The sequence below is a fragment of the Pinus tabuliformis genome, chromosome 1_1 (assembly GCF_031772625.1).
Source record: "Pinus tabuliformis cultivar Carrire ecotype Pingquan chromosome 1_1, CPIR1, whole genome shotgun sequence".
Lineage (NCBI taxonomy): Eukaryota > Viridiplantae > Streptophyta > Pinopsida > Pinales > Pinaceae > Pinus > Pinus tabuliformis.
In genome coordinates this window covers 15,697,307-15,724,472 of record NC_142297.1, presented here as the reverse complement: position 1 = coordinate 15,724,472, position 27,166 = coordinate 15,697,307, and the positions used below count along the sequence as shown (strand labels likewise).

General features: G+C 39.1%; 1 pseudogene; it reads left to right on the top strand.

The window, feature by feature from the left end:
* Positions 1-1,042: 1,042 nt before the first annotated feature.
* LOC149211382 (disease resistance protein RML1B-like) lies at positions 1,043-19,891 on the top strand (annotated as a pseudogene).
* Positions 19,892-27,166: the final 7,275 nt, after the last annotated feature.

Genomic DNA, 27,166 nt, shown 5'->3' with positions numbered 1-27,166 from the left:
CACTACTTAGCTTGGAATAAGTGTCCCATTTGTTGGGTGTGGAGCCTGATTATCTTCTATATTCAAAGGTATCGCCACATTGGAACCCAGTTCGAAATGGGGGTGGCAACGCCGCCCGTAAAATATTCACTGCAGGGGGGGTCCAGGGGGCCAGCTGCGACCTTTGGGAGCCCCCCCCTAGCGGGGGGTTTCGGGGGCAGTGCCCCCGAAGCTAAAAACAACTGTAAAATTGCCTTGAAAAAGTATAGTAATTTCTAGTCAATCTGGGTCGTTCATTAGGCGGATGATCTGACAGTAGAACAATGTTTAGTTTAGGGTTTTTTGCCCTAGAAGGCAACCCCTCTCTTTGTATGAGGGCATTGTATTTGAGGCTGTGTGATAGATGTGTATTCGGTGAGTGGGAAATAGAGGGGTGAGACTGTGAGAGAAAACAGAGGATATTATAGCGGATCTGCTGTAGGTTGTGTCTCTTCATTTTGCTGGATAATAGAAAGGAAGGACTGGCTGTTCGAGGTGGGCGTAGCCCAAACTGGGTGAACCACGTATATCTGTGTCTCTCTTGTTTTATGTGCTTTCTCTGTTTATATTTCTGCAATATTTTATGTTCTCCATTGCTCCATAATATATAATTTTCTAACACCATCATCCATGGTTATTATTTTTCCTCTTATTAACTTTTATTACATGGAATTTTCATCAGGGTTGTTACACTGTATCCCCTTTATCCAACTATAGGCTCTTTTAGTTTTCCCTTCCTTCTCTTGGTTGCTCCTCAACTGTCCCTGTTTTTGCAAATCTGAAAATATATGAAGAATTGTTGCATTGATTTCTACCTACTTTCCTTGAGCCCTTGCAAGACTTTGTTGAGCCTCAACCAACCTGACATTATCTTTCATACAACTTGGATTTAACAAAATTTCCAGACATGAGAATTTAGTTGAATTAATAGTGTAGGAAGAGAAATTCAATGTGTGTTTTATTTCTATTTCAATTTCTAGTTAATTGAATAATAAAGACTGCAAATTGCTAACCGGAAACTTGTTTCTTCTGGATGAAAGGAAAATAATTGCATATAAGACAAATGGAGAGAAGAGTCGAAATCGCCTAGTGCTATTCTGGAAAATACGCAGTTTAACGCCATTCTTCCAAACTTGCGTGGCATCTCTTCTTCATCTTTATCTTTGTTGAAGCATATCCCTACCATTCGCTGCATCAAATGGTTGCCTCCACCTCCATTACATCTCCCACCGACTTTTACCATGTATTCATCAATCACAGAGATCCTGATGTTAAGAAAACCTTGGCCAGTCATCTGTACCATCGCCTCTGTTCTGCACATAATGGATTGAGAGTGTTTTTCGACAAGAAGGAAATGCAAGTGGGACACAACTTAACTTCTCAGATAATAGACGCAATTAAAAATGCCTCCAGCCATGTAGCCATTCTTTCCCCTCGATATGCGGAATCAGAATGGTGTCTCAAGGAACTTGTCTACATGTTGGATTCCGGGGCTCCAATTATACCTATGTTTTACCATGTGGATACAGCTGACCTTTGGTGGACACGGAGAGAAGGTGGAGCCTATGCTCAGGGCCTGCGCAAACTGGAGTCGCAAAACGATTCCACCACTATTCAGAAATGGAGAGAAGTTCTTTGTCATTTTGCAGACGTAAGTGGATTACATCTCCAGGAAACGTGTAACGGGTAAGAATTACTCTCTAGATGTAACAAAGTTCTATGCGCAACTAAAACGTATCAATGTGTGTACACGTTTCTGACTCCATTTCTTTACTTCGTTGTGAATATCCAGCGATGAGGGCCTACTCGTGGAGGAGATTGTTCAATGTGTGTTGAAAAAGATTAAGAAAATTTTGTTGGTTCAAGTGAGTTGTTGTTTCAGCAAACCATTCTTACCAAAGTTGGAATTTGAATTGGAACCTATTCAATATAGAAAAGGTTTTGACTATGTAAGTTTAGGGAGTGTATATACTTCAATCATAATAATATAGATAGTTGTAGATGAAATTCAATATCATGATCAGCTAAAAGACCAAGGTAAGGAGGGGAATGAAGCCCTCTAGTATAAACGAGAATACGAGAAAGGAAGGGTAGGTTTCAAACCAAGAATTAGCTAGAGCGGTTAGCTAGTCAGTCAATCGATATTGTTATCTATATCTTCAACAAGCTCGTTAAAGGTAAAGATTTGAATTCCAATAAATTTTAATCATTTATAGTGTTCAATACTGTAGATTCAAGAGTATTGTGTAAGAAAGGAGTATTAAAGTTTAAGGAGGTGAAAGAATATCTTAAAAATTCCACTTGAGAATGGCCATACTATTTTTTCCCAAAAAATGGAGGACAAGTTTCTCAGCGATCTGGCCTTGAAAAATTGCAGAAAATTAATGCATTAATGAGAGAAATTACTTTAATTCTGTTTGAAATTGTTTTATTTAGGTTAAAATGGTTAACAAATTATTTATTGATATAAATATCAGATTTGTGGATCTGTAACATAAATATCGGATTTCCCCGATGCGGGTGGCTTTAGTGCGTAATAGGTTAGTGGCTCGTCACAAGGGCATGTGTCCGCCCGGACGAGCCACGTATTCCAGGACCGGGGTTCATTTAAGAGCGGCGGCGAATGTTCACCTGCGCGACTTAAGACGAGTCCTTTCAGCATTTACTGCCCTCCTTGGTAGCCGGAAAATGGCGTTACAAAGGCATTGCACCTCTGTCATTCTCCCGCAGTTCGGCATAAGATTTGGGTGCTCGGAGGTTGAGTTGGCTCACTCTCTGGTTCTGAGGGAGGTTACGAGGGGGTATTCCTGCTCTTTGAACAATTCGGGGATGCAACGTGAGCGCCAAAGGATGATAAGTATTAAGCAGGCGCGGTAGCTCCAGAGGTCGTGCTTCGTCTCAGAGGCAAGCTCCTTCCCCCTCTTCCTCAATTGAGGTTTCTTCCGACCGCAGACGCTCCAGAGGACGTGCAACTGGACGAGGTAGAGCAGCGGAACACCGAGAAATTATGGAATGTGGGCACTCTGCGCATCCCATGGTGAGATATCTTATTCCATGTACTCTGTCAAATTCAACTTTTTTCGTTACGGTTTCGGTGGAGCATTGCAGCAATCCTGGTGGTCAAGAAGAAGCTTTACAGGCAAGCCCTCCTCGGATTCCTGGGTTGGCTCCCACAGTCGACATGCAAGTTCCTGCTGTAGATATGCTGCGCCCCGTCAATGAAAGTTCCTCCCCAGATCCTACGGCAGGCCCAAGTGAACCTGCGCAGTGAAACACTCTCCCCGAACCGGACATCCCCAAGCAATTCAGATGCAGAACAGAGGAAGATCCGCACACCACAGATGATGACTAGCTCGCTCTGCAGTTCGCCACAAGTCTCTGAGAAAGGAAATTTTTCACTGTTTGCTCTCACCGCTATCTTGTATGTGTCAGGACTTAGTCCTTATGTATTTCTGTCCTTATCTGTTACAGTGACGGATATCCATATATGTTCCAGTCCTTATGTGTTTCAGTTTTGGCTTTCCATGTATGTTCAGTGTCGGTCTCATGTACTGTCGATATGGTTCAGTGTCGGTCTTATGTAATTTTGGAGATGATTATTCCTGAGCATTCTGTCATTCTCTCGACAGGAAACACAGGGCTACGGCTCTTTTGTAACACTGAAGATGTAAATTTTGCCTTTTTGTAATATAATAGATTAGTCTGATTCAGAAAAAAAAAAAAAAACATAAATATCAGATTTATGTTAATTTAAATTTTAGATTTAAAAAATAATTTACAAAACCAAATGAACAATAGATTTATGTGGAAGATTTGTAATTTTTTTTTATCAATATCTATAAATTTTTTATCAAGTTAAATATTATTGGCACAGTACTATTCGCTATGAAAACCACAGGTCCAAAACCGCAGTTGTAAACTTTTTGGAGATGTCTCTGAAAGGAGATGGTAGTGCCTAAAAAGACCATTGTTTTATTGCAAATGGCCATTAAACATTTCAACCTGAGGTTTACCGAGCTTTAAATAAACTACATCAAAGATGTATTCATCAGCAAAACCATAAATACCCATAACACTGAAACCCAAAACCACCATTAACTTGACAGACTCAAGTTTACCAAATACACCCTCACAATTTCATAAATTCACAATTGCCATGATATCCAAGACTTTTACAACCTACTCTGTTTCACTTTTACAACTATATCAATTTGAAAGACGCAGTTGTATCTTCGAAATATCAAGTTCGAAACACGTTCGAAGCGGCATTGTTTGTAACCAGTGACTTTTCATCCACAGAGGATCGATTGGGATTCAAATTCCTGTCCTTGGAAGGCTGTGAGGAGGAGGCTTTTGATATTTTAATTAAAAAACTAGTAGCTGGAATAACCTGGGTGGAAACTTATTCTGTTTTTCTTTACAAAATTAAAAGTGATCGGAGATCCTGATTAGGAGAAATAGAACGAACAATCAATCACACTTCTTGGGAGTATAAAGGTTCGAAACTCTTTGTCTCCTCTTCGTTCGAGTATTGACTGACTGGGTAGATCTGGTAGCAGTCGAAATTATGATTCACCCATTGATGATCCTTAAACGTCTACGAAAAATTAAAAGAAACAAGCAGGGCCTTTAATCAATTAAACCCAGGTGAAAGCGTAAATTTCAGCAATCAGCATTGAAGGTAGGAAATTAGATGTTCTCCATGAACGTTAATAAATTTCTTTACCCTCTATATCGTGATATGCGCTAACAGCTTGAGTCAAAATGGATCCACAAATTGAGTCAAATTTGAACGCACACGAAGGCTCCTCGAAATCCTCGGATTTTTCAAAGATCCACGTACGTAAGAGTTTTTTAAAAGTCAAAATACTAGTTCATGTTGAGTCAAAATTGAACGTTATTGAATGCTCACATGAAGGCTCCATGAATTTTTCAAAGATCCACGTAAGAGTTTGGTAAAAGTCAAAATCCTTGTTCATCTTGAGTCAAAATTGAACGTTATTGAACGCTCACGAAGGCTCCTCGATTTTTCAAATATCCACGTAAGAGTATGTTAAAAGTCAAAATCCTTGTTCATCTTGAGTCAAAACTAAATGCTATTGAACTCTCACAAAGGCTCCTCAATATTTTCAAAGATCCACGTAAGAGTTTTAAGTCAAAATCTTTGTTCGTAGTTTTTCGTAAAGCCTTTAATTTTTTTCAAGGGTTTATTTGAAAACAAAGGCGAAACTGTTGGTCACACTTTAAAGACCTTTTGAAAAAATCTTATGTAAGACATTTTAAAATGTTCGTGTACTTTTAAAGTGGGCATTTTAATATTTTTTTAAAGAAAGAGTGTGTCAAAATTTTTGTTCCGGTAAGAAAGATAAAGATTATATTGAGGGTGAATTAATTTGAGATTTTTGAACTATCATTTTTGTATGTCGCTACCGTGAGCCAGAGCCAAAGCAAAGAAAGAGAAAAAGTTTAAATTTTTATTAGTTGGAAGTTGCGCAGCAGAAAAGTGTTCGAACTACTACACACCTATATGCAGACTCTTAGTTAGAGCATGGGACTGCATGCAAGATTCCTTTTTCATGTTGGAACTACTACACACCTACATGCGGACTCTTAGTTAGAGCATGGGATTGCATGCAAGATTCCTTTTGCATGATTTACTCCTTGATTTGCTCCTTCTCTAACTCCGCAACTGACTAGTTATCTCCGGAACTTGTTGTAGGTGTTGAGTCTTCTCATTGATCACCACTATAGTGAATTACCTTGGGATCTTCACCCAGTAATGCTATATCATGAGCATTGTAACATATTTTCTAATGAATCATTCTTTTCTTCTTTCGATTTTCTTCTAGTGTTTTTGCTCTTTAAAGCTGTGTGTTCAACCTTTACCAGCTAGATTCATCTGTGTAGGTTTTCTAACACATTTACATGGTATCAAAGCCCACAGGTTGCTAGATAAAAGGCGCACTAGTACTTTATTTTGCAAGTATTACAGCTTGGAGATCGAAGATCGACATAAAATGGAGTTTCTGAAAGCATCGATCCTAACACCGTACAACTATCATGAATGGAAGGACCAAATGGCTCGATATCTTCGTCAAAAAGGGTTGTACAGGATTACCATGGCTACAGAAGTGGAACCCACTTCAGCCATAGAGAAATCCAAGTACCTCAACCGTATGGATGAGGCCCACGGATCCATATGCATGTGCATCTCTCCAGAGTTGCAGTTTCATCTATCTGCCTACAATACTTGATCCAGGTGGATGTTGGTGGCCACCCACCTATCCCATTTGGACCCCCACAACTGTCTCTTTCAGTTTTTCAGTTTCCTTAATTATATTACAGTTTACTATTTTTAGTAGTTTTTTGGGTCCTAAATTTCCGGAGCCGTTTTGAGGCCCTAAATGACATTTTTTGAGAAATATACCGCCTTTTTCGCGATAGTCCTCGGAGAGATCTTTCCAACGGGCTATCATGCACGTCAAACGGAGATAGTACGACCAATTCGCGACCCCGGGAAGTTGATGTACCAAGTTACCCAAAAACGGGGCCCACAATTTGGCGTTTCATTTTCTAGGGTTAGGTTTTGGAATGTTAAGGGTTTTCCATTGTTTCTCAACAATAAATAGGCCTTCGAGCCTCATTGTAACACAATTCAGAACAGTTCAGAGGCATGTAGCTGCCACATCTCTCCTCAGAGATAAGCTACCATCGCCCTAGCTGGTTTATTTCCATTTCTGGTTCTAAGCATATTTCAATATTTTACATTAATGAAATGAAGTATTATTTCCGTTGCATCTCTATATTTATGGTTACCGCATCTCTGTATTTATGGTTATCTCTGTAATCTATTGCATTCCTGCTTAAATCCGGATTAGTGGTATCAGAGCGGTCTGTTTTTTCTCTGTTTTTCTTTGCATGTCCCCAACGAGGTCGGGATATAAGGAGTTAGGTCTGGAACTGGTCGAACCTTTGCAAGACCAGCCTCACAAATCCCGACGACCTCCCATGGCGGATGAGAAGAAAGACGAGGGGGCAGGAGATCCTATCAAAATCTTTCTTGAAGAAGCGCTCAAGCGGCAAAGGAACGCGATGATGGATAGCTTTGCGCAAATCCTTCAGCGGCTACCCAGAGGCGACGCATCGGCTTCCAACAGCTACGCTGGAAATGCCACACCGTTTAAGGTACAAGTTAATTTTGAAATCCCCATCTTTGAGGGTCAAATAGACGCAGATGTCGTAGATAAATGGTTAAATCTGCTCAATGGGTATTTTTCTGTTCATGAATTTTCAAGTCGGGAAAAGATTGTTTTCGCTCTTCTCAAAGCAGCCCCCCATGTCAAGGACTGGTGGGAAACCTACTGCGAGCATAAGGATGAAAGTACAGGCTCACTATTTTCAGCCTCACCCACTTGGAATGACTTCCGGGATGCCATCAAGGAGCATTACTACCCTGTCAGAAGCTATGAGGATAAATACATCAAATGGACCACACTGCGGTAGGGACGAGACCAAGATGTGCCCGAGTTCACAAAAAATTTTCATACCCTTCGCACACAGTTGGGTAACAAAGATTCTGAACTGCATCTGGTACTCAAATACCGTGGCTACCTACACAGATACATCCAGGAAGAGATGGTGTTCTTGAACATCCCCTCGCTCGGCACGGCGTACCGATACGTTGTCAAAATCGAGCAAAAGTTCAAACAGAAGAAGCGAGACCTTGGATCTGCAAATCTGAAGCCCAAAGGACAAAGCCAAGGCGGGGTGACCCAAGACAACCCGTCGAAGATGCAAGCAAAGAACAGCGTCGTGAAGCCGAAAAAGGACACGGGAAAATGGTGTGAGTTCCATAAGAGCTCCACTCACAACACAAGTGAGTGTCGGGCCAAGCAGTCACTGGTGGCTGAGTTGAAGGCTTCCGAATCAGATGCATGTTCCGACCATGAGCCAGAACCCGACAAGGGGAATGGCAAAGGGAAGCAGATCATTGATGCGGATCCTAGTGCCACTGTTGCCACCACCAAGATGCAGAAAAATGAGCCCGAAGATCCATAGGAGGGGGAACGTCTTTTCCACTCACAGATGTGGGTGAAGGGTTCGCTGCTGCAATTCATTGTCGACAGTGGCAGCCAAAAGAACCTCATTTCAGTAGAGGTCGTGAAGCGGTTGGGCTTACCAACTACACCACACCCACAGCCGTACAGTATCGGTTGGCTTCATGAAGGACGAGATCTCAAATTTCGCCAGCAGTGCCGCCTTCCCTACAGCATCAAGCCCTTCACAGACGAGGTATTGTGTGACGTTACACCTCTGGATGTTTGTGATGTACTATTAGGCCAGCCATACTTGTGGAGGCGACATGCTGTGTATGAGTCAAGGCCTCGCGCTATCATCATTTCTTTGGATAATTCATTATACAGGATACCGGAGGTAGCCCCACCTACTGCCACCTCTTTTATCACTGCTAAGAAATGAAACAAGCTCATCTCACAGATTAGGAAATTTATTTTATGTCTGGTTCGCTCCCAAAGTAAGGGGAAGATCGTTGCTACATCCATGACCCCCGCGAAGGGTTCCTCCACACAGCAGCAACAACAGAGGGATACAGTCGTGACAGAACACAGGAACAACTTCTCCTCACCCGGAGGGGTACCACACAAGTTTCAGGTGGGCAACAAAGTTTGGTTACATTTGCAGAGGGAGCGCCTTATCAGAACACATCAGAAACTCAGACCACTTCGACATGGTCCTTACACCAGTAACAAGGCTACGGGAAACAATGCTTTGAAGCACATCATTCCTCCATTCCTTCGCTTGCACCGAGTGTTCAATGTGGACCGTCGCCGACCATGCTCCCCACCATTGCTGGACACATCAGAGATTGCAGAACAGCTCACCAGAGACCCAGCTCACCAGAAGCTTCCTCATCTCAGGGAGGAACTCAACGCAATGGGGACCATTGCTTCCTAAGGGGGGAGGAATGATCCAGGTGGATGTTGGTGGCCACCCACCTATCCCATTTGGACCCCCACAACTGTCTCTTTCAGTTTTTCAGTTTCCTTAATTATAGCATAGTTTACTATTTTTAGCAGTTTTTTGGGTCCTAAACTTCCGGAGCCGTTTTGAGGCCCTAAACGACATTTTTTGGGAAATATACCGTCTTTTCCATTGTAGTCCTCGAAGAGATCTTTCCAACGAGCTATCATGCACGTCAAACGGAGATAGTACGACCAATTCGCGACCCCGAGAAGTTGATGTACCAACTAACCCAAAAACGGGGCCCACAATTTGGCGTTTCATCTTCTAGGGTTAGGTTTTGGAATGTTAAGGGTTTTCCATTGTTTCTCAACAATAAATAGACCTTCGAGCCTCATTGTAACACAGTTCAGAGGCATGTAGCCGCCACATCTCTCCTCAAAGATAAGCTACCATCGCCCTAGCTGGTTTATTTCCATTTCTGGTTGTAAGCATATTTCAATATTTTACATTAATGAAATGAAGTATTATTTCCGCTGCATCTCTGTATTTATGGTTATCGCATCTCTGTATTTATGGTTATCTCTGTAATCTATTGCATTCCTGCTTAAATCTGAATCAATACTCCCAATGAGATTTGGAAAAAGGTTGAAGATCTCTACGGGAAACAGGATGAGATGAAAGGACATATGCTCGAAGTGGAGCTGCTATCATTGGATCCATAGAACTATGATAGAATTCAAGACTTCTTCACCAAATATAATGATCTATTGTTGCAACTCAAGGGTTGTGGAATTAACAAATCCAAGGAGGAGAGTCACCAAATTCTCTCTATTATGTCAAAGCTCAAATCGAAATACTCCGTCTTTGTGTCTACATTTCATTCAGTAAGGCTCGCAATAGGTAAATCCTACACTATGCCTTCTCTCAAAGAATTTATGGAGTCCCTTATTTTTGAGCAAGATAAACTCATTGGCATGGGGAAAATCAAACCTCCAAAAGCGCATGCACTTGCTGTGCATGATGGTAGCCACAATAAAAATCACAGATCTGATTCAAATAAAAAAATAAGCAGCAAAAAGACAAGGGAAAAGCGCATTCCCATCCAAAGAAGGAAGGGTACACCAAGCCCTTCGATGACTCCTCCGGCTCGAGAAATGAGAAACGGAAGAAAGGAAACAGATGCACCTACTGTCAAAGAGGATTCCATCCAGAATCCTCTTGCATGAAGAAACAAATTGACCAAATGGCAGAAATCCTTCAGAATCACAACCTTAGAGATCACATCCCTCAGGGCACCAAGAAGGAAACTGAGGATCCTCCACACGGGAAAGGTAACAATTTTCATGCTTTAGTTGCAATTAATTCTTCCCCTGATGCATGGATTATAGATCCTGGTGCATCACATCATATGGCTGCTGCAAAGGAAGTCTATTCCTCTTTGGATGCATGCAAAGGACCTCCCATCCTCATGGGAGATGACTCACCTATTGAGGTCACCAGAAAAGGTAGAGTGAAACTTTTACACGGAAGCTTTGAAGATGTGCTTCATGTTCCAAAACTTTCGGTAAATCTGCTTTCAGTTTATCAGATCACTCATTCCGGCACTGGAAAGAGAGTGGAATTCACTCCAGATGCAGTGAATATATATGATCTACATAGCAGCTCCAAAATTGCAACTGGTGAGGTAAACAATGGAGCCAGACTGTATACATTTTCTGAATTTATTGAATCTGAATCCTCCTTATTGCTTACACATGCTGATGATAGTAGTAGGCTTTGGCACGAGAGGTTTGGTCACTTAAATTACAGGTATATGCAACAGCTAAGCAAGAATGAGATGGTAGAAGGCTTGCCAAATATCAGTTTCTCCAAAGGAGTTTGTGAAGGGTGTGTCCTTGGCAAACATCCCCGAGAAAAGTTTGACACCGGGAAGACTCACAGAGCATCCTCTCCTCTAGATCTGATCCATAGTGATCTCATGGGGGCTTTTCCTCATCCTTCCATCAATAAAGCAATGTATGTGCTTACATTTATTGATGATATTTCACAGTATACTTGGGTGTATCTTCTCAGGGCCAACTCTGAAATTTTTGCGCACTTTGAAGATTTCAAAGCACTAGTTGAGACACAGTCAAAGAGAAAGATCAAAGCCCTCCGTATAGACAATGGGGGGGAATATGTTAACAAATCACTTCAGAACGTTTGCCTTCGTTCCGGCATATAGTTGCAGTACACATTTCCATACACTCTGTAGCAGAATGGAGTTGCTGAGAGAAAGAACCGATCTCTCAAAGAGATGGCTTCCTGCATTCTACATGCTAAGTCACTGCCTCATAAGCTATGAGCCGAAGCACTTAATTGTGCTAACTACATCCAGAAAAGATCTCCTCACAGGTTTGTCAAGGATCAGACCCCCTTTGAGGCTTGGAGCGGCACTAAACCGGAGGTCACCCACTTTTGTGTTTTTGGCTCTAGAGCATGGGCCAGGATACCCTCTAAAAAGAGGAAAGCTCTTGATCCATAGAGCATTGAGTGCATCTTTGTTGGATACCCTGATGGTGTGAAGGGATACCGACTCCTGATTCCATCTACTGATAATCTCATCATTGAGTGAAGTGTCAAATTTGAGGAAAGTCTCTCGCATGCACCTAAATCGCCGCATGTAGACACCTTTTATCTACCTCATGTCCGAGATGATGACTCAGTACACTCAGATGCAATACAGAGCATGCAGATGCTGAGGTAGAGCATGCAGATGCAAAGGCAGAGTCTTCAGATACAAATCTAGTGCATGCAAATGATGATCCACATCAAAGTCCAGATCGGGCTTCCATCAGTGAATCATATTCCCCTGTCATAAATCAAAGAACAAGGAGCTTACGTGAGATATATGCACAATACCACCCAGCTGCTAGAAATGGTCTTGTGGGGGATAATTCCGATCTGCAGAGGACTAGCTCAGAGTTTATTGAGCCTCCTCTTGTCCTCACTGCCACTGAACCATCGCCATCCTGGCATTATCATTTGGTTCAATCTTCTGATCCACAGCCTTATGCTGAGGCTGTTGGGCATCCATCTTGGGAGTCCGCCATGGAGGAGGAGTATAAATCCCTCCTCGAGAACCAGACTTTGGATCTGGTCCCCCTTCCTTCAAGGAGGAAACTTGTCCGATGCAAATGGGTCTACAGGACCAAGAGTGCTCCAGATGGGAAAATCACCAGACGGAAAGCGAGGCTAGTAGCTAAAGGCTTCCAACAAGTGCATGGCATTGATTATGACGAGACCTTTGCTTCAGTAGCAAAGATGGATTCCATACGCCTTACACTTGCCATTGCGGCTGCCTAGGGATGGGAAGTACATCAGATGGATGTGAAGAATGCCTTTCTTCACGAAGACCTATCAGAGGAGATTTACATGGAGCAGCCACATAGTTTCATTCATGATTCATCTTTGGTCTGTAGACTAAAAAAATCTCTCTACGGCCTTAAGCAAGCCCCGAGAGCCTGGTATGCGAAGATGGATTCTTTTCTCTTATCACAAAACTTTGAAAGATGTAAGTCTGATCTGGATGTTTACATGCTCAGGACACATGATTCTCTTCTTATCTTAGTTTTGTATGTGGATGATCTCCTAATCACTGGAAGCTCGGATTCAGCCATTACTACAGTCAAGAGGGCCTTGCATGATAGGTTCTTGATTACGGACATGGGTCCATTACACTTCTTTCTTGGTCTTGAGATTAGCCAGGATGCCACAGGCATCAAACTCTCTCAAGCTAAGTATGCACGGGATCTCCTCGAGAGATTTCGCATGACTGACTGCAAGCCAACACCGACTCCTTTTCTATCTGGGGTCCGCCTTGAGGATGGAGGTGACACTCCATTAGTTGATAGCACTCTCTACCGACAGCTAGTGGGGAGCTTATTGTACCTCACCCACATCAGACCAGATATCTCATATGCAGTAGGGGTAGTTTCCAGATACATGTAGGAGCAACATGAGCTACACTGGAATGCTGCCAAGCGCATCCTCCGATATGTGCAGGGCACCATCACCTTCGAGATTCACTATGCAGCAGGCACTTATTGAATCTTCTTGGCTTCACAGATTCTGATTGGGCAGGAGACAACATTGATCGCAAGTCCACCTCTGGATATTCACTCAGTCTAGGATCTGGCCCTATCTGTTGGTCGAGCAAGAAGCAAGCTGCTATTGCTCTCTCTTCAACTGAGGCCGAGTATAGAGGAGTAGTCAACATCACCATTCAGGCTCTGTGGCTACAACACTTCCTCACTGAGTTGGGCGTCCAGTTCCACCAGCCCATTGTCATCTGGTGTGACAACCAGAGCACTCTCAAATTTTGCAGGGATCCAGTACAACAGCAGCGGACGAAGCACATAGAGATCCATATGCACTACATCGGAGACTTAGTACATGATTGGGTCATTGATTTGCAGTTTTGTCCCTCAGCAGAACAGACTGCAGACATCTTCACCAAGACATTCATTGAGCAGAAGTTTCGCTCTCTGCGTGATCGTCTTGGAGTGAAGGACACAGTTGCTTAGCAACTGTCTTTTCTTCCTCTTTTCTTTTGATTACATTGTATTTTGAGGGGGGATTTTTTCCCACGAGGTTTTCCCTCTTTCCTCAATTTTAGTACAAGTTGCACTGTATTTTGGGTGACCTTTGGCCTTAGTTACCAGGACCCATTTTCTATTTTTCCCCATAGTGGTGTTCAGGGGGGGTGTTGGAACTACTACACACCTACATGCAGACTCTTAGTTAAAGCATGGGACTGCATGCAAGATTCCTTTTGCATGATTTACTCCTTGATTTGCTTCTTCTTTAACTCCGCAACTGACTAGTTATCTCCGGAACTTGTTGTAGGTGTTGAGTCTTCTCATTGATCACCACTATAGTGCATTACCTTGGGATCTTCACCCACTAATGCTATATCATGAGCATTGTAACATATTTTCTAATGAATCATTCTTTTCTTCTTTCGATTTTCTTTTAGTTTTTTTGCTCTGTAAAGCTGTGTGTTCAACCTTTACTAGCTAGATTCATCTGTGCAGGTTTTCTAACACATTTACAAAAAGCTATTAGAAAGATGTTTTCATTAGAAATCTCTATGTTTTCAAGTCAATTTTTTTGTTGAGTGATAGTGAATTAATACTCAACAAATGGGAAAAACAAAAAAGATAAAAAAGATAAAGGGACACCAGAAAATGTGATGTTTGATATTTTTTTGATGATGAGAATCAATAATTAAAATGAATGAAGCAAAAATGACCATGGAAGCTTGGCATACTTTTAAGAGGAGTTTTTACGTAAGGGGGAGTAATCAAGTTGAAAATAAGAATTTGGTGAATCCCAATGTACTCAGCCACAAGTGGATGATGAGTGAAGAATTTGCAGAAGAAGCAGAGAAAGAGCACATAGATGATGGTGAACCCCACTATAACCCCACTCCAATGTGCAAGCCACAAGTGGACGAAAAGTTGGTGATTCCAACTACAGAGCTTGCTGATTACAATTTGGTGATCCCAGCTTCATAGCTTGCTGATTAGAATTTGGTGATTCCAGCGATAGAGCTTGTTGATCACAACTTGGTGATTCTACCATACAATTTGGTGATTCCAGCTATAGAGCTTGTTGATGACAACTTGGTGATTCTAACAACAGGGCTTGTTGATGACAGTGAAATTTCTATTGGAGCACTCAATGCTATGGTAAATCAAACAATTAATATTTTTGATGTAAACTTTGATAAAGAATTGTTGGCTAATGATGAATGGTTGCAAATGACCCAACAAAAACATGATATCAACATGATGCTATATGGTGAGAGAATTTCATTTGAGTCTACAAACCAAGCAGAAGAAATCCTCCTTGAAGTAGCAGAAGAAACACGGATAGAGAAGGAAGCCCACAAAGAGAAAGCAATAGAGACGAAGACAGAGAATTTTACAGAGGTAGAGGCTGAGAAATTCTCATTTCAGAGTAGAAGGAACATAACCTATGTGATTCTGCAAATGTTTTTACACTTACCATTGATTTCCAATGTGGAGGTAAATAAGATGAATATGAAGAAGAGCTAAATTACCTTGAAACATGGCTTTCAACACCATGCCTTGATAAACTCTACATAGAAGCTGCATAAATGCATGTTGAAGATATCTTGGATGATAAATCATCAACGAAATTTCTAGTATTGGAGTCTTGAAAAAATATTTTTTATTATAAACATATGTTGCAGCGAATTGATGATGAAGATCACGCAATAAAATATAACATGTTTGCAGAAAATTGATGATGAAGATCACACAAGAAAATATAACATGTAGCATGAGTCTACATACAAACTGATTTTTGAAGAAGTCTAGGACATACTTAGACAATCTGGAAAACCTGCACCAAGAAGTGAAGAAACTAAGTGTTACACAGTAATTTGTCACTGTCTCCCTGTCAGTCTTCCTACTGTGTCATGAACTCTATTTGATCATGCTCCTGCTCCCTAATCTGGCCAAATGACCCACTTTGCCAAAGTTTATTTGATCAGCGCGACTGTTATTAAAATAACTGCGCTGACTGGCGGCTGATAGTACAACTGATGCGCTGCCAGCGCGGAAGCACACGGGTTTTCCGCGCTGGTCGAATTTCATGAGCCAGCGCAACACATATTTGTATTAAGCCGCACTGACACAGCCTGTCCCGTTATCCAGATGCGCTGTCAGCGCTCCAGTCCAGTTATGCACCCGCGCTGATCCAGTTTGGGCGAATTTGTTCCAACAACCAGCCTTCCAGATAACTCCAGACTTGGTTGTTAGCCTTGTGAGTATCGCCCTCCTTTCTATGGCATGTCTGTTCGTCATTTGGAACCACCTTCCTTGAAGATAAGCTCATCCTCCCACCATTCATGGAGACTCCTTCTCCTATTTAAACCTCTACCATTGCCATGAGCAGCTAGTTTGGATTGTGTGGAGTTTATAGTGCTCAGATTGCTGCTACTAATAGGTAGTTGGTGTGATAAGTGTGGAATTGTTAGATAGCTTAAGGAAGGTTGTGAAGTGTTGCTTGTGTGAGAGAGAGTTCTTGTCTTGGGAGATCTATCTCTAAGGGTGAATGCTTAAGAGACTTGCTGGCTGGACCCTCTTGAGAAGGATTCGACGTCAGAACATTTGGTTGTACTCTTCTCTGTTATTGATTAATAATAGATGACTACTATTATGGTTCCATTCTCATTTGTCTTTGTAATGGTTAATGTGAATTACATCCTTTCTGACTGATGTATAATTTCTTTTATTAGATTTCACGCTTGTGTTTGTCTTTCTCTTCATGTGTGCAGGTATCTATTCGCGGAGATCGTGGAGGATCGTGACCGGCTAGAGCGAAGGAGCGAGAGCGGCATCTCTTCATCAAACAATAGCGTTGGAATCCAAGTAGGTGTCCATTGCCTATCTTTTACTTGCAATTAGGAACTTGCATAGTAGCATTGACTGATTGTTGCTAGACCCGTTCTGGGCTAGTAGGGATCGCCTCTATCCGTAGAGGGGATTTACCTCTCCAACACTAAGGTTTGAAGAATACAACAAGAAGAAAAAAAACTGAAACAATTTAGGATCGGGAATAAAAGAAAAATAAAAGGAAGTCCAACTGTCATTTTTTTAAAATTGTAAGCCTAACTGAAACATAAACCAGTAGACATCTTAGTTTAAATTTTATGTGGTTCTAATTAAGAGAGAGTAATGCAGAAAATAATTCCAACCACCTGTTAAGTGTCACATAAGTCTAATTTCAATTAGCCTAATTTAGTTCAGTGTTATTATAATTATTTATTGTTGATATCTCCATCATAATCTTATATAATTGTTTTAAAATAATAAAAATACTCCGCATTTTTCATTTCTTTAACATTTCTAGCGTATTAATTACCTAATCAAACTGACCTGCGATATTTTCAAATTCTTCAGCCCGATTTGGCCACATTAGGTAACTTTGTAGCAAACTTGTTTTAAAGGTTTGCCACACCAACTCTATCATTTACGTTCGTTTCTTATTTTTCTATTCGATAAAAAAATAAAATACATTCTAGTATATTGTCGGGTAATTAATTCACTATTGTGATAGTTTCTTGCCACAATTTGTTGTGACTGGAAAGATTTACAGAAAGGCAGAGAGTGAGGAAACACACTTACGAACTTACCATTAAATAAAATTTACACAAACCAAGAGATTTTCAGAATCCTTATAATTAACTGTTTCTATAATTTACATTACTTTTCCAAAAATGTAGTCACTGAGAGTTGCTGAAAATAACTTTTAAAAATGATGGTTGCTAAAAATAACTTCAAAAAAATAGATAATAAAACTCGAACAGCCAGCTAACTACCCAACTAGATTCATTAATATAATAGATTATTTTAACACTCCTCTTTAATGGTAAGGGTTACAGTCACTAATACTAACAAATCCTACATAATTACAACCACTATTGTTTGTTGAAGTATGACTTAGACATAGGATAATTGAGATTGATTCACAAACTTTTTGTATTTTTGTTGTTAGTTTTATGTATACAACTTTTTCTTCCTTTTTCTTTCAATTTTATACATATATTTTCTTGTTTTGTAGTTTCAACTTTAATCTGGTCTTTTTTTTCAATATGTCCTAGTCTTCAATGCTATTTTTGTTTTAAATATATTCATGTGTTTTATATTCTCTTCCATGGTCACAAAGTCTTCAAGAACTCTGATGGTAGGGTTGATTTCTGCAATTGTTAACAATATATTCATGCGTTTTATATTCTCTTCCATGGTCACAAAGTCTTCAAGAACTCTGATGCTAGGTTTGATTTCTTTTGCTAAATTTTCTGTTGTATTTATTGTAGGTTTTCCATTTTTCATAAGTAATTTCATCTTTATTATACTTAGACTTTGAAAGGCACTCTTTAACAAAAATTACTTTAGTGTTAGAAGAAAATTCAACTTTCACTATGGTAGGGTTGATTTCTTCTGCTAAATTTTCTATTGTACTTATTGTAGGTTTTCAATTTTCCATAATTACTTTCATCTTTATTATACTTAGACTTTGAAAGGCACTCTTTAACAAAAATTACTCTAGTGTTAGAAGCAAATTCAACTTTCACTACTAGATTATCCTTATTTGTTGTTGTTGTTGAATGAAAAATTTAATTTCATCCCCAACAAGTGTATTTGTATAATGGACTTTAATATCAAAGTTCATGCTATGGATTTTTGTACATTATCATTTTTTCTTCTGCAATAGACATTTTTTTCCTACTTAGGACAACTGCAGTGTATGTTTATATTTTTCTTATCTTCAACAATGTAACCTAGTATTTCTACAATGTCAATTTTTTTAATTTTTTTTTACAATTTCTTAAAAAAAACTTTGTAACAATAGTGTAGTTGTCTGGTATATCTTCCTCTTTTTAGATGGGCTCTTTCACAACATTTGTTGTTACTTCTGTTACAATAAGCACTTAATTAACAAATACAATACTTTACTTCCTTAACAAATACAATGTTTTGTGGCTCTGCAAACAACGAAAATTCGTAGGGCTCACTCACCAAAAGAAAAAACTCTCAACTCTTTTATACAGACTTCATATTCAGACCTGCTCCTTCATTATATGAAATTCAAATCCTTGGATTTTATGTTACGCGAGTCTTAAATCCACTCTTGTTTTTCACAAAAAAAGTCTTAGAGTTGCTCTGATACCATGAAAAGGTTTACAGAGAAGTAGGATGACATTGGCGAGTCTTTGTAACCCTTAAATAAAATTTACACAGACTAAAAGATTTTCAAAATCCTTATAATTAACTGAACTGCTTCTAGAACTTGCCTGACACATGACAATATGCTGACTAATGGTTGCTAAAAATAACTTAGCAACTTTCTAAAAATAGATAGTTGGACTCGAACTAACAAATAACCGCCCAACACATTGTACTTCATTTCATCACATTGTCTTCTACTGTATTTATCCGTTACAATGTGAAAATGTGCCCTACTTTAGTTGCTATGATAGGTAGAAACTAATTTGCCTTATGAGAATCTGAACAGCACATATTTGAGTTTTATTCCATTTTACTTGTTAAAAAGACCTTTTTATGATATATATTCCAACAAGCAGACAATAAGATAATTTGATTTAGGAGTTGTTCATTTGTGAACTATATATACGGTTACTATATATATGTTGAAAACTATACATACGGTTACTCTTTTTAATGTCGCTTTGTTATTACGTTTTCTTCACAACAAGAGTTTCACCGGAGCCGGCTCTACGATGGTATTACTGGGGGGGCAGTTTGGAATGATGGGACACATTCAGGAGTTAGACGGATTACCATGATTGTAAATGATAATAATTTTTTAACTTCAATCAAACTGTGTTATGGTCTCCAAGGGGATGGAAGCATAAAGGATAAATATATCGAGGGCCATAGGCCAGGAGTTATAGATGGGTTTCCAAAAGAAGTAAGTTTCCGTATGCTCAAGTAATAATGTTCGAAGTTTGAGGTATGGTATATATTTAATAGAATGTAATTTGTGATTACATTGGTTACGTGGTTTTGTTCATGTGTTCATGCAGTACGGTTTGAATTACCTAGAGGAAATGGTAACCAAAATCAGTGGTTATTTCGGAACATATGGAGCTTGGAAGGTGATAAAATATTTGACATTCCATACGAATCAAAGGAAGCTTGGACCATGCGGGGAGGAAGGGGGGCCTAGTTTTGAGATAGAAATGGGAGGGAAGATTGTAGGTCTCTTCGGAAGAGGTGGAAATCTTGTGGATGCAATCGGAGTGTATACGCTGAAGACGGGTTCCATAAATGAAGTGAGTGATAATGACGATTAAATTATGGGTGTATTCTCTGTCGAATTTAGAGGTGTATTTTTATATTTACATATTTCGGGATTATTCACATTAGGAATTTTGATTGCCACATTTTGAGCTAGCAATGTGGCTCATTCGCAGGATAGGGATACACCTGAGGTCCGAGGATGAGCCACATTTAATGGCCGGCAATGTTAACAACTAAAATATCTGATGTGAATAATCCAGAAATACTCGAACATAATTACTTTTCGCATAAAATCCTTCAATCTGAAATTATATTTTTGTTAATATGCCAAGATTTAGCTCATTTATAGCTTCATATACTGTTGTAACTGAAAATGATAGAGGGCTCATAGAGTATTTGTTGGGAATTTCTGATAATTCCAGAACAAAATGAACAGAGGATAATGCTCTGTTTTTAGCACAGAGAAAACAAAAAATAATTGTTTCCAGAGGACAAAGTTTTACACACACAAAATATTTCTATTCATTTATAAAACTGACTGTTACAAAATTCACTCACGGAAGCTGTAAATAAAAAACAAACATCAAAGCATGCCACCCCTCTGTAAAACTTCCTACAATCACTGGAGCCCTCTGCCTCTTCACTGTTGTGCATTACAAAAAAAATACTCTGTTTCTGCTTGCAAAATTTGTTTACACCGCTGTGTGTAAAAAAAAATTTCTTACATACGCTCTGTTGCGTCTCCCATTACCCTGCAACAACCAACAAAAAAAATGACACTACAATTTTTTTACTTCTGCCATACTCCTGTGAATAAAGAAACAATAAAATTAAAAACTTTACCTAAAGTCAACAACTGTAGTAAATTTCATTAATTACTTCAGCATGGCGATATATTTTTTTTATTATTAACCGTGGATTTTACTCCATGTTAATCGCATGGCTGTCAACGATATCGCATGGCCCTTTCTTACCAAAATTTACGCGTCGGGGAAAGTTTTTTTTGACAAAACTTCTCAGACACGTGTCAGTAGGTGATTGTGATAGTTGCTCCCCCGAAAAATACCACTATTTGTGAAAGGTGGTGTGGGGAACTCCCATGGCGGTTTTTTGAAAAAAAAGTTACAGTTGAAAGTACATTACAACACTCCCCTTTAATTTCAACTGTTGGGTTATCAGTCATACCCAGACATTTCCTCAAAAACTCAAAACCTTTCTGCCCCAATGGTTTGGTCAGAATCTCTACAACCTGCTCCTGAGTTCTGCAGTATTCTAAAACAATTTCTCCATTGTTTACGAATTCCCTGATGTAATGAAACTTTGTGTCAATGTGTTTCGTTCTCTTATGAAACACAACATTCTTGGATAATGAAATAGCTGAGCTATTGTCACAAAAAAGCACAGTTCCTTTTGTTTGCTTTTGGCATAAACTCCTTAACATCCTTCTCATCCAAATTACTTGACACGTTGCTGCTATAGTTGCCATATATTCTACCTCTGATGTAGACAACGCTACAATAGGATATTTTTTAGAAACCCATGAAATGGCTCCTGAACCCATGTGAAAAACATAATTGGATGTGCTTTTCCGATCATCTACAGTTCCAACCCAATCACTATCAGTGTATCCAATTAAATATGAACATTCTGAAACAGTGTATAAAATGCCAAACCTTTTAGTACCTTTAACATACCTGAGAATCCTTTTTGTTGCCTGCCAATGTGCTTCTTTTGGCCTCTCCATGAATCTGGAAATCAAACTAACGTCATGCATTATATCCGGCTTAGTTGCAGTCAAATACATGAGGCTGCCAATTATGCTCTTGTACAAACTAGGATCAAAATCCTTGCTGTTGTCCTCTTTGCTGAGTTTTAATCCCATCACTGTGGGAGTGATTGCTGCTTTGCTCTCCTGCATATTAAATATTTCCAATACTTCATTAGCATATTTCGCTTGTGAGATAAAAATCTCATTTCCATTTTGTTCTACTTCTATTTCTAAGAAGTATCTCAGCAAACCCATGTCAGTCATTTCAAATTCTTCTTTCATGACTGTTTTGAAATTTTCAATAAGGTAATCATCATTACCTATGAAAATAACATCATCAACATATAACACAACAATTAGTATTTTACCATCATTTTCTTTGATGTAGAGGGTGGGTTCTCCCTCACACTTTTCAATCCATTTTCTAGTAGATAGGAATCTATCCTACTGTACCACGCTCTTGGTGTTTGCTTCAGCCCATAAAGAGCTTTCTTCAATCTGCACACTTTGTGCTCTTGGCCTTTCTTTTCATAGCCTAGAAGTTTTTCAATGTAAACCTCTTCCATTAACACTCCATTTAGGAATGTTGACTTCACGTCCATTTGGTAAACTTTCCACTTGTTTTGTGCTGCCATGGACAATACTGCTCTCACGGTTTCCATTCTAGCAACTGGTGCAAAAGTTTCCTCATAGTCTCTCCCATACTGCTGCTTATATCCTTTGACAACAAGTCTTGCCTTGTGTCTTTCTATTTTGTCTTCAATGTTACTCTTGGTCTTGTAGACCCATTTAACTCCAATGACTTATTTTACTTTTGGTAGTTCAACTAAATCCCAAATCTTGTTTCTTTCTATGGCAGTGATTTCCTCATCCATAGCTTCTATCCATTTCCTATCCTTAATTGCTTATTCGAAATGAACATGGTCATCAACATGACAATATAAAGCAAACAAAGATTTCATACCTTCATTTGTTGCCTCTTGTTCATAAATGTTACTTAAATTTATGAACTTCTTACCTTTCTCATTTGGTGTACAAGTGCTTGAAGAAGCACTTGAATTTCCTCCTTATGGTGTGCTTAGAGAAGAACTTTCATTTCTCCTCAAGGGTGTCTCTTGCTGCCCTTCTGTTGGTGCTGTTGTTTGGGGATGTATTTCAGTCATCTCCTCATCATCTTCATCATGAGATAAAAAGTTTTTAACATTCATTGTTTTCTCTATGCTTCCATCCCAAGCTTCCTCCTCAATGAACTGAACATCTCTACTCACAATAAGCTTCTTTGTGGATGGGTTATACAACCTATAAGCTTTGGATTTCTCACTGTATCTAATGAAAATACATTTCTCCCCTTTGCTGTCCAACTTCTTTCTTAGTTGATTTGGAATGTGTGCATAAGCCACACATTTAAAAACTTTCATGTGGGTGACTCCTTGCTTTGTCCCACTCCATGCTTCTTCCGGCACTCTATTCATGACTGCTTTTGTAGGGCATCTATTCAAAATGTACGCTGCACAGTGTACAGCTTCAGCGCAATAATCATTTGGCAAATGTTTTGTCTTTAACATACTCCTTGCCATATCCATGATTGTCCTATTCTTCCTTTCGGCAACTCCATTTTGCTGCGGAGTGTACCTAGTGGTAAATTGCTTATGAATTCCATTTTCTCTACAAAAATGTAGAAATTCTTTGGAGATATACTCACCTCCTCTATCAGTGCTTAAAACTTTGATATGTAGCCCACTTTGGTTTTCTACAAGTGCTTTGAAATTGCAAAATATTTCAAACACTTCACTTTTTTTCTTCAGGAAATTAACCCAAGTTTTTCTAGTAAAATCATCAATAAATGTTAGTATATAGTGGCTGCCTACAAGTGATGGGGTTTGCATCGGTCCACATAAATCTGAGTGGACAATCTCTAAGGGTGCTTTTGCCCTTATGCTTTTCTCTGATGGAAAACTTTCTTTGTGTTGTTTCCCCAAGATACAACCTTCACAAAGGTTGTCTGGTTTCTCTATCAATGGTAATCCTCTTACCATTCCTTTTATATTCAACAAGTTAAGACCTCCAAAGTTGAAATGTCCAAATTTCAAGTGCTACAACCAATTTTCATCTTTTGGTTCGCTTTGGAAAGCCTCTTGTGTCACTGCTGCTATTTTTTCTCTATTTTTTAAATCTGCTTTCATTTTGAGAGGGAACATCCTGTTCCTTGTCATCTTTACTTTAGCAATATATTGTTTGTTGGGTGTTTTATCCATGATGGTGCATACATCATCCACAAAGAAAACATTGTACCCTTTTTGAACAAGTTGTCCAATACTTATGAGGTTACATTTCATTCCAGAAACATAATAAACATCTGATATGGTTTTATTTTCACCTTTTTTTGTTAAGACATTTGCTTCTCCTTTTCCCATAACAGAACCTTTACTATCAGTCCCTAGTGTGACTTGTGACTTCACACTCTGATCTAACATAGAAAACAGGGCTATGTTTCCTGTCATATGGTTACTGCAACCAGAGTTTAGAAACCATACATCTTCACTCTTTGCTTTAGCCACATTACAAGCTAAAAACAAATTATTTTGGCTGATATTTTCTCTAGTGAAATTTGCACTAGTTCTATTATCATATCATGCTTCTTCTTCCTACATTCATTTGCATAATGCCCATATTTTTTACAATAGTGACATTGAAAATTGGATTTATCATACATTTTTCATTAAGCATGATGTTGTTCACTTTGTTGGCTGTTGCCTTGGCCTTGGTTCTGATTTAGATTGCTGCCTCTTCCTTGAGCATTTGTTGGACTGTTTCTTCCACCTTTGTTTTGGCTTCTGCCTCTTCCTCTCTTGTTTCCTCTGCCTTGACCTTTTCCTCTTCCAAAAAACATCTGGGTCTTAAAAGCATGCTCTAAAGATGAGTTTTCATTTCTACTCAATCTCTGCTCATGTGTTATCAGTGATGCATGTAGTTCATCAACTGAGAAGTTTGTGAGATCCTTTGTCTCTTCTATGGTGGTGACAATCACATCGAACCTTGAGGGTAGGATCTTCAATAGTTTCTCCACAATCCTCCTTTCTTCAAGAATCTCTCTATGAGACCTTATCTGTGTGACCAGACCAATCACATGTGTGAAGAATGAGTCAATATTATCTGACTCCTTCATGCAAAGATTCTCAAAATCTCTCCTTAGCAACTGTAGTTTTGATGTCTTCACTTTCTCCATGTCTTGATAGGCTATCTAGAGAGTTTGCCATGCTTCTTTGGATGTCTTGGCTGCTGCTATCCTTGGAAACACACTCTCATGCACTGCATGATACAAAAAGTAGAGGGCTTTAGAATCCTTCTTTTCATTGCTCTTCAACAGATCTTTCTCTGCCTAAGTTAAGTTATTAAACTCATTTTCATCTATTGGTTCTTCAAAACCATCCTCAACAAATTTCCATAAGTCTTGGGAAGCAAGCAAAACTCTCATAGTTATTGCCCAATAGTCATAGTTTTTCCCATTAAATTGTGGGAGCTCGGTATTACAGATACCTATGCTAGTGCTGGCTCCAGTCATTCTTGCACTCTTAATTGTGCTTCAGAATACTTGGCTATGCATTTAAAATAGCTAGTTGTCCTCAACAGTAACACAAAAAACTAACTTGAGAAATACCTTGGATTCTTTCATGACTGAGTCTTCACTCTGCTGGAGAAGCTGCTGCAACAAGAAATCCTTCCTTCAGCATCTTTGACACCTTCAAAGAGCCTAGACAAGCTCTGATACCACGTTGGAAATTTCTGATAATTCAAGAACAAAATGAACAAAGGATAATGCTCTGTTTTTAACACAAAGAAAACAAAAAAAATTGTTTTCGAAGGACAGAGTTTTACACACACAAGATTTCTATTCATTTATAAAACTGATTGTTATAAAATTCGCTCATGGAAGCTGTAAATCAAAAACAAACATCAGAGCATGCTACCCCTGTGTAAAACTTCCTACAATCAGTGGAGCCCTCTGCCTCTGCACTGTTGTGCATTACAAAAAAAATATTCTGTCTCTACTTGCAATTTTTTTTACACTGTTGTGTGTAAAAAAAAAAATTCTTACATACGCTCTGCTACGTCTCCCATTACACTTCAACAACCAACAAAAAAAAATGACAATACATTTTTTTTTAATTGTGCCATACTCTCGTGAATAAAGAAACAATAAAATTAAAAACTTTACCTAAAGTCAACAACCGTAATAAATTTCATTAATTACTTTAGCATGGCGAATATATTTTTTTATTATTAACTGTGGATTTTACTCCACATTAATCACATGACTGTCAGCGATATCGGCCCTTTGTTGTTTTTGACAAAACTGCTTAGACACATGTCAGCAGGTGATTGTGATCGCTGCTCCCCCTGAAAAATACCAATGTTCGCGAAAGGCGGTGCGGGAACTCCCATGGCGGTTTTCTGAAAAAAAACGTTGCAGTTGAAAGTACATTTCAACAATGTTTGTGGTTGAAACTATCCGTTTCTCTTTCTAGGATTTTTGTTTTGTTATTCAATCAAATCCAACGTTTTCTATATGGCAGAATTTTCACTGCTCTCAACTACACGGTGGCCATGGGGGAGCTTAATGGAATGATGGGACATACTTAGGAATCAGAAGGATTATCGCCACCACAAATGGAAATAATTGGTAGGGGATGCAAGTGTCAAGGACAAATATATTGAGGCCCTTCCGCATGGTCTCGGATTAGAACAGGACAACCAAATCGCGGTAAGTAGTGTTTTATGCCTTTGATTGTAATTTAGTTGTAAATTTGTGTTATTGATGCTTTCAATTAAAAAATCTAATGGTTCGCTTTGTGGGTAAGCTGTGAGATAACCCCAAAAGGGTTGATGATGAGAGTATCATACTCAATCAGATGAGTTGTATAGGTTAAACCTTCTAATATATTAGAAGACTGAAAATAAGTATTTCTACTGATTACTAGTTTTGCTGCCCTGTGCATACATGTGCGCAGTACGATTTAACCAAAATCAGTGGACGCCTTGGAAAATATGGAGCAAACGAAGTGATCATTTCTTTGACATTTCATACGAATGAAAGGGATCATGGACCATGCGTGGTGGAAGCTGGAACTTATTTTGAGACACAAGCGGGTAAGATTGTAGGGTTGTTTGGCTCAAGCGGACATTTGTTGGACTCAATCGGACTGTGTATGCTGGAGCAAAGATCTTCGGCAGACGACTTGAGTGAAAGTGTTTAAGAAAACAAACACTATCAATTATCACTGTAGTCATCATCTATGGACATGGACATCTGTCTTCATAGTTCTTCGCATTCAAACAGTTTCATGTTCATTTATAATTTTCTCAAAAGATATTTAATATATACACAATGTTTGCAACATAATGTAGTCGGCTTAACTTCAAGGATGAATTAAAGCAAAAATTGATATATGAACATTTCAACTTGTCATAATCTTAAAAGTTTAACGTAGGGAGCTATTTATTATTATACTTTTACATAAAGTAAAATTACTTTATATTACACCTTGATAAGTATCTTAAT